At 43.4% G+C, this 12,192-nt stretch overlaps 1 long non-coding RNA gene across 2 annotated transcripts; it reads right to left on the bottom strand.

Moving 5' to 3' along the window:
- Positions 1–603: 603 nt before the first annotated feature.
- LOC122459186 lies at positions 604–10,893 on the bottom strand. Of its 2 annotated transcripts, none has more exons than XR_006279697.1 (3): positions 10,450–10,893; positions 6,949–7,017; positions 604–3,049 (listed from the first exon to the last, which is right to left on the bottom strand). It is a non-coding gene; the product is annotated as an uncharacterized LOC122459186 (long non-coding RNA). The 2 variants fall into 2 exon arrangements; XR_006279698.1 differs by having other exon boundaries at positions 669–1,074.
- Between the last annotated feature and the right edge of the window lie 1,299 nt (positions 10,894–12,192).

Below are 12,192 nucleotides of genomic sequence, written 5' to 3'. Positions count from 1 at the left end.
ATGCTTTGTCATACCGCACATAATTAGACTGTGGAATTCACTGCCACAAGATCGCACTGAGGCCAAGAGTTTAGCAGGAATGATTAAGAGGTAGGTACATTTTTATGGAGAACAAGAAAATCCAGAGTAATAACAGTAAATACTTTAAAAAGTAAACAAGAGTTTTAGAAGGGATATAAGCTTTCATTCTTCAGGCATAAGCCAACCAGGGGTGTTGGAATAGTGGGGGTGCTGAGAGCCGTTGAACCAAACAGTAAACCCTCTGTATAATGGAACCCACTTCAAGCAAGGGGGTGCAGAAACACCCCCAGTTCCAGCACATATGACACCAACCTGCAACTATTGAGAGTTAGGAGGAAACTTTCCCAGTGGGCAGGGTACCTCATAACTGTCTGCTACAGAGCTGCTTCTTCTGAAGCAGCTGGTGCTGGCCACTGTCAGACACAGACACTGGACCAGCTGGACCTTGGGTCTGATGCAGCCTGGCAAGCCCTGTGTTACTGTGCAATGCCAGACATGAACATAATTGGAAACAGCACAGCCTAGTTTCACTGCACAAGCTGAATGAAGTGCATGGATGTAAACACACAATAAACACAAATATACAGTGTCAATGGGGAAAATATATTTTTTTAAAAAAGGAATTTCACTTTTAACAACTTGGGGCATTGCCGAGAATGTAGGAAGGGATTCTTTAAACAGGGGACCAAACTTTGTTTTCAGTTTCATCCCTGCTTCCCCAGTGAAGTTCTTAAGGGCAGAATTTGGCCCATGGTTTTGGCTGAGAGAAAGAAATGGCATTAATAAAGCCGGTTGAAAATTGGGAAATTCTGATATTTTGCCATTTGTTTTCACCCTGAATCAAGATAAACGTGGAAATACATGTTTGTCAGACCTTCTGCTTGATTTTCACTTTTTGCATTACAAATAAAGATGCCTTTTGCTCATTCTCCAACTGCGTTCATTGCCGTTGCTTGAATAGCCATTGATAAGTTCAGGATGGAGGGTGTATTCCAGCTTGTCTCTTCTCCCAGGAAGAGTGTGAATCATCAAACTTCACTGTCTTAGCAATGCCTGGGGGGGAAGGGGGGCGTGTATTAATTATGCATATTCAAGCCTATGTGTAAACACAGCCATGTTTATTGTAGGCTTATCTCTTCAGACTTTGCAGAGGGATGTTGTAAATAGCAGCAATTAAACAAAAATCTACAGCTGGCTAAATCTTTATCTTGATCTTTGCCACTTTGTGTATAGAAAGCATTTTTCCTTCATGCCTCATAATCATACACATGAGAAGAATGCATGTGGGAACTTCTGTCTGAATCACTGCTATCATTAGGGAAAAGCTCTGCTATACATAAAAAAGAACTCCAAACCTTTTTATGACCATCTGTAATTTTGCCCTGTCTTAAGGCTACAATCAGCCCTCCTCTAGGGAGTGGATCTGAGCTGAGCAGCAATGGGAGTGATTATCCTGTTGCAAGATACTGTAAGAAGCTTCTCCACATGCTCATGCGCTTTCAGTACAGGTGACCAAATCATGAATGAATTGTCCATATTGGCTGCAAAGGGCTTTCAAAAGGTGATGCAGTTCGAAATGGGCAGTGCTAGCCCATTGCACCACTAATACATATCCTGCCATCTTGCAACTTATCAAAATGAAGCCTAGGCCTTGTGAAATAGATCTTCACCCCGTAGGTGGATGACATACTGCTCAATATCTTTTGTAGGTGTGGCGATATTAGGTAATTGGCTGGCCAGGTGCTGAAAACAAAGAATTGTAAAGGGCACCCCAGGTTACAGGGCAGGGATGACACAGGTACTCGTTTATTAGGACTGTACCCTGGGATAGCCTCTATGGCACCTTGGTTAATCTCAATGGGAACTTCTCCAAGTTCAATTTAACGTTCTTTTCTTTGCAAAATGTGTAGTGATCTGTGGTCATGATTTTGTTGTGCTTGCTCTGGATCGTCCCTCTCTCCCAATATCAGCACCTTGTTTGCTATTGACCGGATTCCCATCAGGCCCTCCAGCACTTGGGGTAATGTGTTCTGGTGCCAGACTGATTCCCACTGGCATCCTTAACCATTGGTATCTCCCAAATGGAGTTGCAAAGGTTGTCAGGTAACTGGATTCTTCATCCAGTTTGATGCGCCAGAATCTATTTTTTACATCGCACATTGTAATGAGTCTCGCTTTAGATGGACCTGGTACTATGTCCTCAATTGTAGGCAGAGGGAAATGGTTCCATTTCAAAGCTTTGTTGAAGGGCTTTGAGTCTATAAATATTCTCAGTTTTCTGGAGGGCTTTCTTACCACCGCAAGGCTGCTTCTCCGGTCTGTGATCTTCTCAATATGCAGCATCATTCCATGATGCTGTAGGCTCTGCGGTTTGTCTTTCAGTTGCTGCAGTAATGCAATGGGTACTTTTTGCCAATTTAACTGGCTTTACACCGGTGTCAATCTCTATTTTATAAACACAGTCTAGCCGTCTTCTCTCTGAAGCACATCTCTATACTCCCTCTGTATCATCTCCTTATTCCAGGTAATTCCATCCAATGTGTCTTCAGTCACTCTGCTATCCACTTTCATTATGTTCTGGAACTGTACTTCTGTCCGGTTCATGACTTGGGCAATCTTGCTGTCCAGAAGTGGGACTGCTGTCTCACCATCTAGGACCACAAAGTCCAGTCTGTATTTTGTTTATTCCTTGGATTTCTTAATTTCATTTTACATTTCCCCCATAGGCTTTAAAGCAGTAAGCTTCTACATTGTTAACAGCAGGTTAGTCTCTTCCAACTGTCTGTCTGGGTTCACTGGACTGTTCGGGATAATGTTACAATTTGTGCCACAATCTAATTGAAATCATATCACTTTCTTCCCAAGTAACATGGCTGCATATAATAGTTTCTGGTGCTTCCTAGGGTCTTCTTGTGCTGTGTTTACCACTATTCAGTCACCCATATAATGTCCTCATACTCACTGGTGCTCTCTTTGGTTACTGTGTGTCCCTTGGATTTGTTTTTCTTTCTTCTGGACAAACATTTGGCTGCAAAATAATTAAATTTGTCACAGATATGGCATTTTTCCCCATAAGCCAGGCACTTCACTTTTTGTCTTATGTTTTCTCCCACAGTAATTGCATGTGTCCACACTGTTGCCATCTACTGATGTTGTATATGGTTTTGATTTCTCCTTCTTATGTATTGCATGGACAGTTTCTGATGACTTCCCTTCCAGACTTCTCTCTTTGGACAGCTCTGTAGCCTTGCATATCTCCAAGCTTTTCTCCAAAGTGAAGTCAGCTTCCCTCAGCAGCCACTCTTGGTTTTGCAAATCTCATATCCCATGCACTATCCAGTCTCCTATCTTTAATATTTCCAAAATTGCAACTGGTTGCTAGCACTTTTAAGTTGGTGCTCTGCTGAGCTATACCCTCTCCAGCTGTTTGATTCCGAGTAAAGAAATTGTATCTTTCCACCATTTCATTCTTCTTGGGGTTACAGTGAATATCAAAACAGGCCATTTTCTAAGGTGCATTGAGCTTGGGGAATTTCTTTGCACAGAGGTTCACTTATCTCTCTCCCCCTTTCTCCAAACAAGTACCAAAACAGTTTTATTTTCACAGCATCTCCTTTATCTGCCATAGCAATATCTACTAGAGGTTAAATTCTTTCCAGCTCTTCCATACCTGAGCTAAATTCTTAACTTGCAGGTTTCATGTGCCTGGAGGCTTCAGCCCCTCTGTTTTCTGTTATCAGCTCTGTCTTGTAAAACAAACTGTGAACTGACAGAAGTATCCTTATCTCTGCAGTGCAGCTCTGAATGGTCTCTCCTGCTGTCTAGGGCTTGATTACCACTGCCATCACGTTTTATGTTTCATTGAGTCTGGATCTTTTGGCATATGTCTTTTAACAATCCACCCTCCTCTAGTACAGTATGGCTTACTGGTGCCTCCCTGGTGCTGCCTTCCTCCAGTCTGTTCAACCACAGTCTCTTGGCTTGGTGTTGCTGTAGTCTCCCTTGAAACACCCTCTTACTCTTGTCTTTTCTCTGTCATGCCCTGACATTGCCTGCTTCTAACAACTCCAACTTGGGATTCTCCTGCTGTAGCCTCCAACCTGGATAGCTTACAAACAGCCTCCAGCATGTAAGGCACTCCTAGTTATGTCTTGTGGCACCTTAAAGACTAACAAATTTATTAGAGCATAAGCTTTCGTGAGCTACAGCTCACTTCATCGGATGCATTTCGATGCATCACGAAAGCTTATGCTCTAATAAATTTGTTAGTCTCTAAGGTGCCACAAGTACTCCTTTTCTTTTTGCGAATACAGACTAACACGGCTGCTACTCTGAAACCTAGTTATGTCTGTGGGTGCTTCAGCCAGCCAGCCATACCTTGGCTTTTACTAGCCTTTACAATGATCACAAGGTGACCTCAACCCACTCAAAGTCCCAAATTTTCCCATAGAAACATATGTCCTGTGCTGCCCAGCCCTCCTCTGGACACTGCAGCTACACGGAGTCTGTTATTCCTTTAAGGGAATAACATACACACAATTTGTTACCACAAATGGAGTGAGCCAGACACTTCAACTTGATTAGATAAAACAATAAAACAAGTTTATTAACTACAAAGAGAGAGATTTTAAGCGAGTACAAGTCATGAGGTGTCAAAGAAATGGCTCTTAGTTTAAAAACTGCTCTATGACCTTTTTAATGTTAAGCGCCAGCAATCCAGTTCCATTTTGGTTTAGGTGAAGCTCATCCTTCCTGTATAGGCTCCCCCTTTCCCCAAAAGTTCCCCAGTTCCTAATAAATCTAAACCTCTCCCTCCCACTCCATCATCTCATCATGCTTTGAGACCCTGCAGTTCTGCTTGTCTATCTGGCCCTGCGCATGGAACTGGAAGCATTTCAGAGAATGCTATCATGGAGGTCCTGGATCTCAATCTCTTACCTAGCAGCCTAAATTTGGCCTCTCTTCTATCCTTCCCTTTGTCATTGGTACCTACGTGCACCACAACCACTGGCTCCTCCCCAACAATGCACATAAGTCTGTCTAGATGTTTTGAGAGATCTGCAACCTTCTCACCAGGCAGGCAAGTCACCCTGTGGTTCTCCCAGTCATCGCAAACCTAGCTATCTATAAAAAGAAAAGGAGTACTTGTGTCCCCTTAGAGACTAACAAATTTATGTGACCATAAGCTTTCGTGAGCTACAGCTCACTTCATCGGATGCATGTGAGTTGTAGCTTATGAAAGCTTATGGTCAAATAAATTTGTTAGTCTCTAAGGTGCCACAAGTACTCCTTTTGTTTTTGCGGATACAGACTAACACGGCTGCTACTCTGAAACCAGCTATCTATGTTTATAATGATCGAATCCCCCATTACTAATACCCGTCTCTTCCTAATAACTGGAGTTCCCTCCCCTAGGGAGGTATCCTCAGTGCAAAAGGATACCAGGGCATCATCTGGAAGAAGGGTCCCAACTATGGGATTGTTTCCCTTTGCTCCAGTTTGATAGTCTCCTTCCTTGAGACTTTCATCCTCTTCAACAGCACAGAGGCTGTCAGACCAGGGGTGGGACCGTTCTACTGTGTCCCAGAAAGTTTCATCTCTGTACCTCTGTCTCCCTTAGCTCCTCTGAGGGCCAGGAGCTCCTAGTACCAAATGCACACATACCCATAGGGCAGGTAATCATACATGCTGCATTCAGTGCAATTAACTGGGTAGTCCCCACTCTGTTGCTGGACTTCTGCCTGCATTCTCTTTTTACTCCCGCAACTCTTTCCTCTGTTGTTTTGTTTTTATCAGGGGGTGTTTATTGCCTTATGTTTAAAGAATATCAATGAAGTGTATCTAGGCCCTCCAGTCCCTCTCTAAACTTCCTCACAAAACTCAAGTTAGCTGCTCCTGTTCGCTAGCTCCTCTGGTCAGCTCCTTTGGCAAAAGGACATAGAAAGCTGCCCTAAAACAACAGTTGGTGGTTCACTTGTTGCAGGGGGAATCCCCAGGCAGTGTTAAGCTAGGGAGCAAGGGGGGGGGGGGGTTCTGAATGGGCTGGGGGAGTGGCCAAGGGGAAGAGAGGTTGGAGTCAAAGGGCAATGCACTAGCAATCTAGCCCAGTATCCTGTCTTCCGATAGTGGCCAATGCCCCAGAGGGAATGAACAGAACAGGCGATCATCAAGTGATCCATCCCCTGTTGCCCATTCCCAGCTTTTGGTAAACAGAAGCTAGGGACACCATCCCTGCCCATCCTGGCTCATAGCCATTGATGGAGCTATCCTCTATGAACTTATCTAGTTCTTTGTTTAACCCTGTTATAGTCTTGGCCTTCACAACATCCTCTGGCAAAGAGTTCCACCAGTTGACTGTTCGTTGTGTGAAGAAATACTTCCTTTTGTTTGTTTTAAACCTGCTGCCCATTAATTTCATTTGGTGACCCCTAGTTCTTGTGTTATGAGAAAAAAAAACTTCTTTTGGTTTAAGGCAGGGTAGTGTGGGGGAGCGAGTCAGATTTGAGAATCAGGAGGTCTCAGGCTGCTGCCACGACCTTGCTGTGTGGCCTTAGGTAAGTAATTTCACCTCTCTGCCCCAGTTTTCCCATCTGTTGCTTAGCCATGCACCTCACAGGGTGTTGTGGTGATTGACTAGCTAAGGAAGCTACTCTTCGTTTACATTAAGGCCCCTTTACACCACTCTGGCAGTATAAAAGGGCCTTAAAGTGAGTGTAAACGTAATTTATTCCCACTTGAAGGCTCCTTTACGCTGCTGAACCATGTAAAGCAGCCTTAACATAACAGAGAATCAGGCTCAATGTCTGCACAATGTATTAAGTATACTATATAATGCTCTATAAATGCAAAGTATTATTACTATTGAACAGAGTGCCAATAAACCCTCTTGTACCCTCAAAGCAATGTTATTTTCATATTATCTCATACCTGGCAAATCTAGCTGCGGTATATTCCATTTCCTCCAGGCTGCTTTTTCCAAAAGCATTGGTTGGAACTCTGCAAAATTCAGTGGTTTTAGAAGAAAATTAGACAGCCCACAAAGCACTGAGAGAGTGCTTCTCAGATTCACTTCTTCACCACATTCATTACATCAAGCTTTCTCATTAACTGTTCAGGACAGGATGAATATCTCTTTTCATAAATATTATCATGAAAAGCATAATGTCATCTCCCTCTTGGAGCTAATCTACAAAATAATATTATGTTTGCTTCCATTTCACCTTCTGATGTTCCCAAAGTCCTTTGCAAATATAATGAAGCCTCAACCTCCCTGCTAGGTATACTAAATTCATCATAGAAATGGGGAAACTGAGGCATGAGGCTGTTAAGCAACTGGCTCAAGATCACACACCCCTATTTCTGATAGAGTTGGGGTGGAACTTGCAAGCACTAACCTCTGCTTTAGCCACAAGACCACTTTTTTTTTTTTGAGACTGTCAGTTAATGAAAGTCAGAGGGCCTTAGGCGCCCTGAAAAAAGGTGCAGTTATAAAGGTGGCATGGAGAGGAGGGTACTAAAAGAACTTGCTTACCTAGGTTTAAATCTATTCTGTTATGGTGAATATGAATGATTGGTCATTAGCAACAGATTCATGTAGCTACGATGTAGCCATGGCGCTGCACAGAATGGACTTCTAGCTTGAATGGTCACTTGCAAGTTTTCTTCCTACAGCAAAAGTCAGCATGGGAGGATTTAGGCTGCTTTCAGTCCCTCAAAATTGCATCTCCCAACTTCATTCGTGGTCGGCCTTCTGCGCTACTTCCTCCAAACTCAGTTGTATAAACCTTCTGTAGAAGCATACCTTCTTCTGCATGTTGGACATGACCCCACCATGGCAATCACTTGCTCTCAACTGGGGCAAGACTGCAGCCTTCCAGGACTGTCTAAGTATCTCCTTATTTGTGACAATGTCAAATCAGTGGATGCTAAGAATATGCTGTAACTTTTGACACTGGAAAAAACCTGTTTAGTTTCTTCTCCTCCGCTGTTCCCAAAAGCCATGGTTCTAGTCCATGTAACAGAATTGTCATCATGACTGCATTAAACACTGGTATCCTAGTTGTCACACAGACATCCCGCCGCCCACCACAAGCATTTAAAGATGTCATTGATGCAAGACCAATCCAATGTGTGACTTCTTTGGTTGTAGAACCTGCTGCTGTGAACTGACTGCCCAGAAAGATACAACTATTCACCAATTCAATGTATTGGCATCTGCATGCAGCACCAGCAGGCCATTCACTTCCATTGTATAGGCGGTGTGCATAGCATGGGTTTTAGGACCATTGATCTTAAGTCCCATACATTCGACAGTTTTTCCAATATTTTCGCAGCTTTTCCAAAATTAGCTGAAGTTGGTCAGTAGTCTCGCCAAGGCAATACCAACCGTGTCCTCGGGGTCCTCTAACGGTGAATCTTCACATTTCACACCTTCTGACTTCCACTGTCTTAGAACACCCCTGTGTCTATTAGAACAGAGACTTCTCTAGTAAACAATCTATATCTCTGTCGGCAAAAATACTCTCTTTCTGCTACATTGTCTGTCTTGTCTATTTAGATTTTAGGTGTTTTGGGCAGGGACTGTCCCATTCTATATGCATGCACAGTGTCTAGCACAATGGGGTTGGGGTTTCTAATGTAGTACAAATGATCACAATAACCAAGGCTGAGATTTTCAAAACAGGATCTTCATTTCATGTTCAAATCAATAACTGAGTGCAAATCTTCTAGGCAACTTTGAAAATCCCTACCTAATAGTTATCTACTGTGGCACTGCTGGAGAAGTTAACTTTAACCTACAAGATGGGTGTACTAAGTACCCTCTTTCAGGCTAAATGGCAGGAGCAAATAAGCCTCTTTATGCAGTGAGATAGCCAGAAACAATAGAAGCCACTGCCCAAAGCAATCAGCTGCATGGCAAGGCCTGATCAGCAGCTAAACCTTGTGGGTGGTGGGATTCCCTGATTTCAAATGCAGAAACTAGGGGACTGTTTGGCCAGCTGTATGTGTGAGAGGGGCAAAACAAGGAAGGAAAGCCAGCAGGCAGTGAGAGAAGCAGTCATGAGTGTGGCACTGAGAGGGATGAGAGAGACAGACTCCTTGGGGCACAGGACTGACTGGAGGGCTAAACTTGGAAATAGCGAGCAAGGAAACTTCCTGTTGCTTGTTTCTATTGTGTTCAGGCACAAAAACAGGAATTTGTTCTTGGTAAATAAACAGGATTGGACAAAAGTATCATCAATTTCTCCTCCTAATGGAAACAATGCTACAGGGCCCTGAATGCTGCCTAGCCAAACAGGACAGAGGGGCAACACTTTGTGTCAGTGGTACATCCTAACTGCAATACTTTGGTTCAGTTCTGGTGTGCTCTCTAGAAAGGAAGCAGAGATTGGGGGACGGGCTCTAAAATGGGGGGAAGACTCCCATAGAACAACTGAATAGATTTGGACTGTTTGGTTTAGAAAAGAGACAAATAAATGGGGATGTGATTGAGTTATAAATAAAAAAGAATGGTACAGGGAGGGTGAATAAGGTGTTTCTACTCTTGGGTGCTTATAAGAACAAAGGGACACTCAATGAAACCAAAAGAGAAAAATAATAATAAAAACTAATGAAAGGAAATAACTTTTTATGCAACACATTATTAACCTGTAGGACTCAAATTGCCACGAGGTCTCATTGTAGCCAAAAGCTGAGTAAGATTCAGAACAGGATTTGACATTTATATTGATAATGAGAACATTCAGTATGATATTACATTGGAGGGAAAAAGCTTTTTAAAAAAATTTTTTTTTATAAGTGATATACAATCTCATGCTTCAAGGCATAAACCAATCACAAACTGGCAGGATTATTTCATTACTGTCCACTACTGTCCATTGCTTTCTTCTGTAATTGGCCATGGCTTGAGACCCAGGATATTGAACATTGATGTAGAGGATGAGGGGTTGGGGGCATGGTGGGGTTGTGATACCACCATGGTTACACTCTACCAGACTGGCCTTAGGCTAAAAGCAGCACAGCCCAGGGGCTGGAGTCAATATGGTGGCCCTCGGGTACAGGGCTGTACAGCCTAATGGCCAGAGTCAATAGAACTGACCTTGGGGTCAGGGCAGCGTGGCCTAGTGGCCAGTGTCTATGCAGCTAGCATTGGGGTCAGGGCTGCATGCCCTAGTGGCCAGAGTGAATATAACTGCCCTTGGGGTCAGGGTTGTGTGGCCTAGTGGCCAGAGTCAGGGAAGTGGGCTGCCACCTAGGGGTGGGTAGCAGCCAGGGTAGGGGGACCTGGGCCCTCCCTCTCCACCAGGTCCCAGCCCGGGCCCTGTCAGTGACGGGGGTGGTCACCACTCAGTCAGTAGGGAATCCTACTGCAACATGCTGACCTTGCTCAGGTGGAAGAAACCACTTCCTCCGCGGGCCACTTCCTACCTGAGGTAGCAGTCCATTGTTGGGGTCCTGGGGGTTCCTTGGGGGGGATAGCTCCCTGGAAGTTTGACTCCTGATGGTTGATTGAAGGTAGCAGGTCTCCATTCTGGTCTTCGGGTTCTCTGGTTCCCACAGTCAGTGGCTGTAGCAGTTCCTGGCCTGGAGCCTCCACCAAGTGTCCTCCCTCCTCAGTGATCAGCCTCGAATGAGTTGGGCTGCTCCCTTTTATACTGAGGCAGAAGTTGGAACATGGCCGTCATGGTCTGAGAGGCGGGACTTCCGCCGCCCATAGTGTGGGGTTAATCCTTTCTTGCCCAATGCGGGATATGCACACCCCTTCACAGACTAATATGTTATTTGCCAAAAAATTCGCAATTTCAGGTCACCCAGAACTAGTCATGAATTCACATTGTATTTGGTAAATAGTTTTGGCTGCTTTTCTTTTTTTAAATAAAAACATTTTATGTTGACATTTTCAAAACAAAATGTTGATTTTTTCCTCTGGAAATGATCTTTCATATAGAAATGTACTTAAATTGTTTTGTTTTTTTAAAAGTGGTAACCCTCCTCTCCCCCCACCAAAAAGGAAATTAAATGTTTTGGACAACCCCAAATGATTTTTTGTCACTCTTAATTCACAGAGAAAATTTTAAAAATTTCATTTTGGGTGGATTCAAAACCATTTTTTTCTGATTTTTTGGTTCAGCTAGTGAACCAAAAAAGCAATTATTTGCACAGTGCTACTAACTAAATACTTTTGAGAAAGCCAATTAGTTCAGTTGAAACAGCACAGTATCTCTTGAAACGTAGTGAATGTAAAGTACAGCAGCAGCAGGTCATGGTAGACAGGTAGATAAAGCTACCCCTACCTAAGGGCCCCATCCCAATACCTTACTTCACAAGTAGACCCACTTGAATGTATAGGACTGCTCGTGGAGACAGGTACTATTTAATGTGAGTAAGGATGGTAGAATCAGGCACAAAGTTCATGAAAGGAATAACAGAGAAACAGAAAATTGTATATCATCTAAGGAGGCATCCCTTAATATCACTTACAAGTCTAAGGGACCTTCATTGTGCCTGAAAACAATTATAGATGCGAAAAGGGAGGCCAAATTTAACAAAGCTTCCCCATAAAGTGTGAGGATGTGGTAAAAGTAAATTCACTGATCTCCCTTTTTAAAACTCCCTTATTGCTACGAAAATGTGAGTGGAAACCAAACTAATACATATAGGGCTAGATCCCCAGAAGGTGTAAAAGGATCTAGGAATTGCACCGATTTATAGCAGCTGGGGAGCTAGCTGGCCCATGATTCCTTTGAATGCTCTCTGTATGCCAGATCACAGTCAGAAAAAGGAAAATGTGAACAATGGCCTTTGCAGTAAGATTTTTTTTTCTTTCGGGTGATGCTCTTGATAAATCAGGGAAGCATCTTTTTCTATTGGTTTATAAACTGAGCAAAGACCTTACCAAAGGAAACTGATGGAGCATTGGATTTTAAGGAGCAGTTTCATTTGGCTGATATTCCCTCTAGTGCTTTTGGCAAATACACGCTCAGTTGTCCTGCAAGGTTATCCAGCAACCTCAGATAGAGATGAGGACAACTAAGTCATTCCCCACAATCTCTTCCCCCCCGACAATGTACAAAAGGAAGAAAATTCCCCCAGTAATCCTGAACTAGTTTGGACAATGGCATCATTTCTCATATGATGCAGCTGCGAACTGGGCAGCTCTTAGAAACGTTC

This window comes from Dermochelys coriacea, chromosome 3, assembly GCF_009764565.3.
Source record: "Dermochelys coriacea isolate rDerCor1 chromosome 3, rDerCor1.pri.v4, whole genome shotgun sequence".
NCBI lineage: Eukaryota > Metazoa > Chordata > Testudines > Dermochelyidae > Dermochelys > Dermochelys coriacea.
Note: the sequence above shows the minus strand (reverse complement) of the source record. Positions and strands in the feature narration are given on the sequence as shown.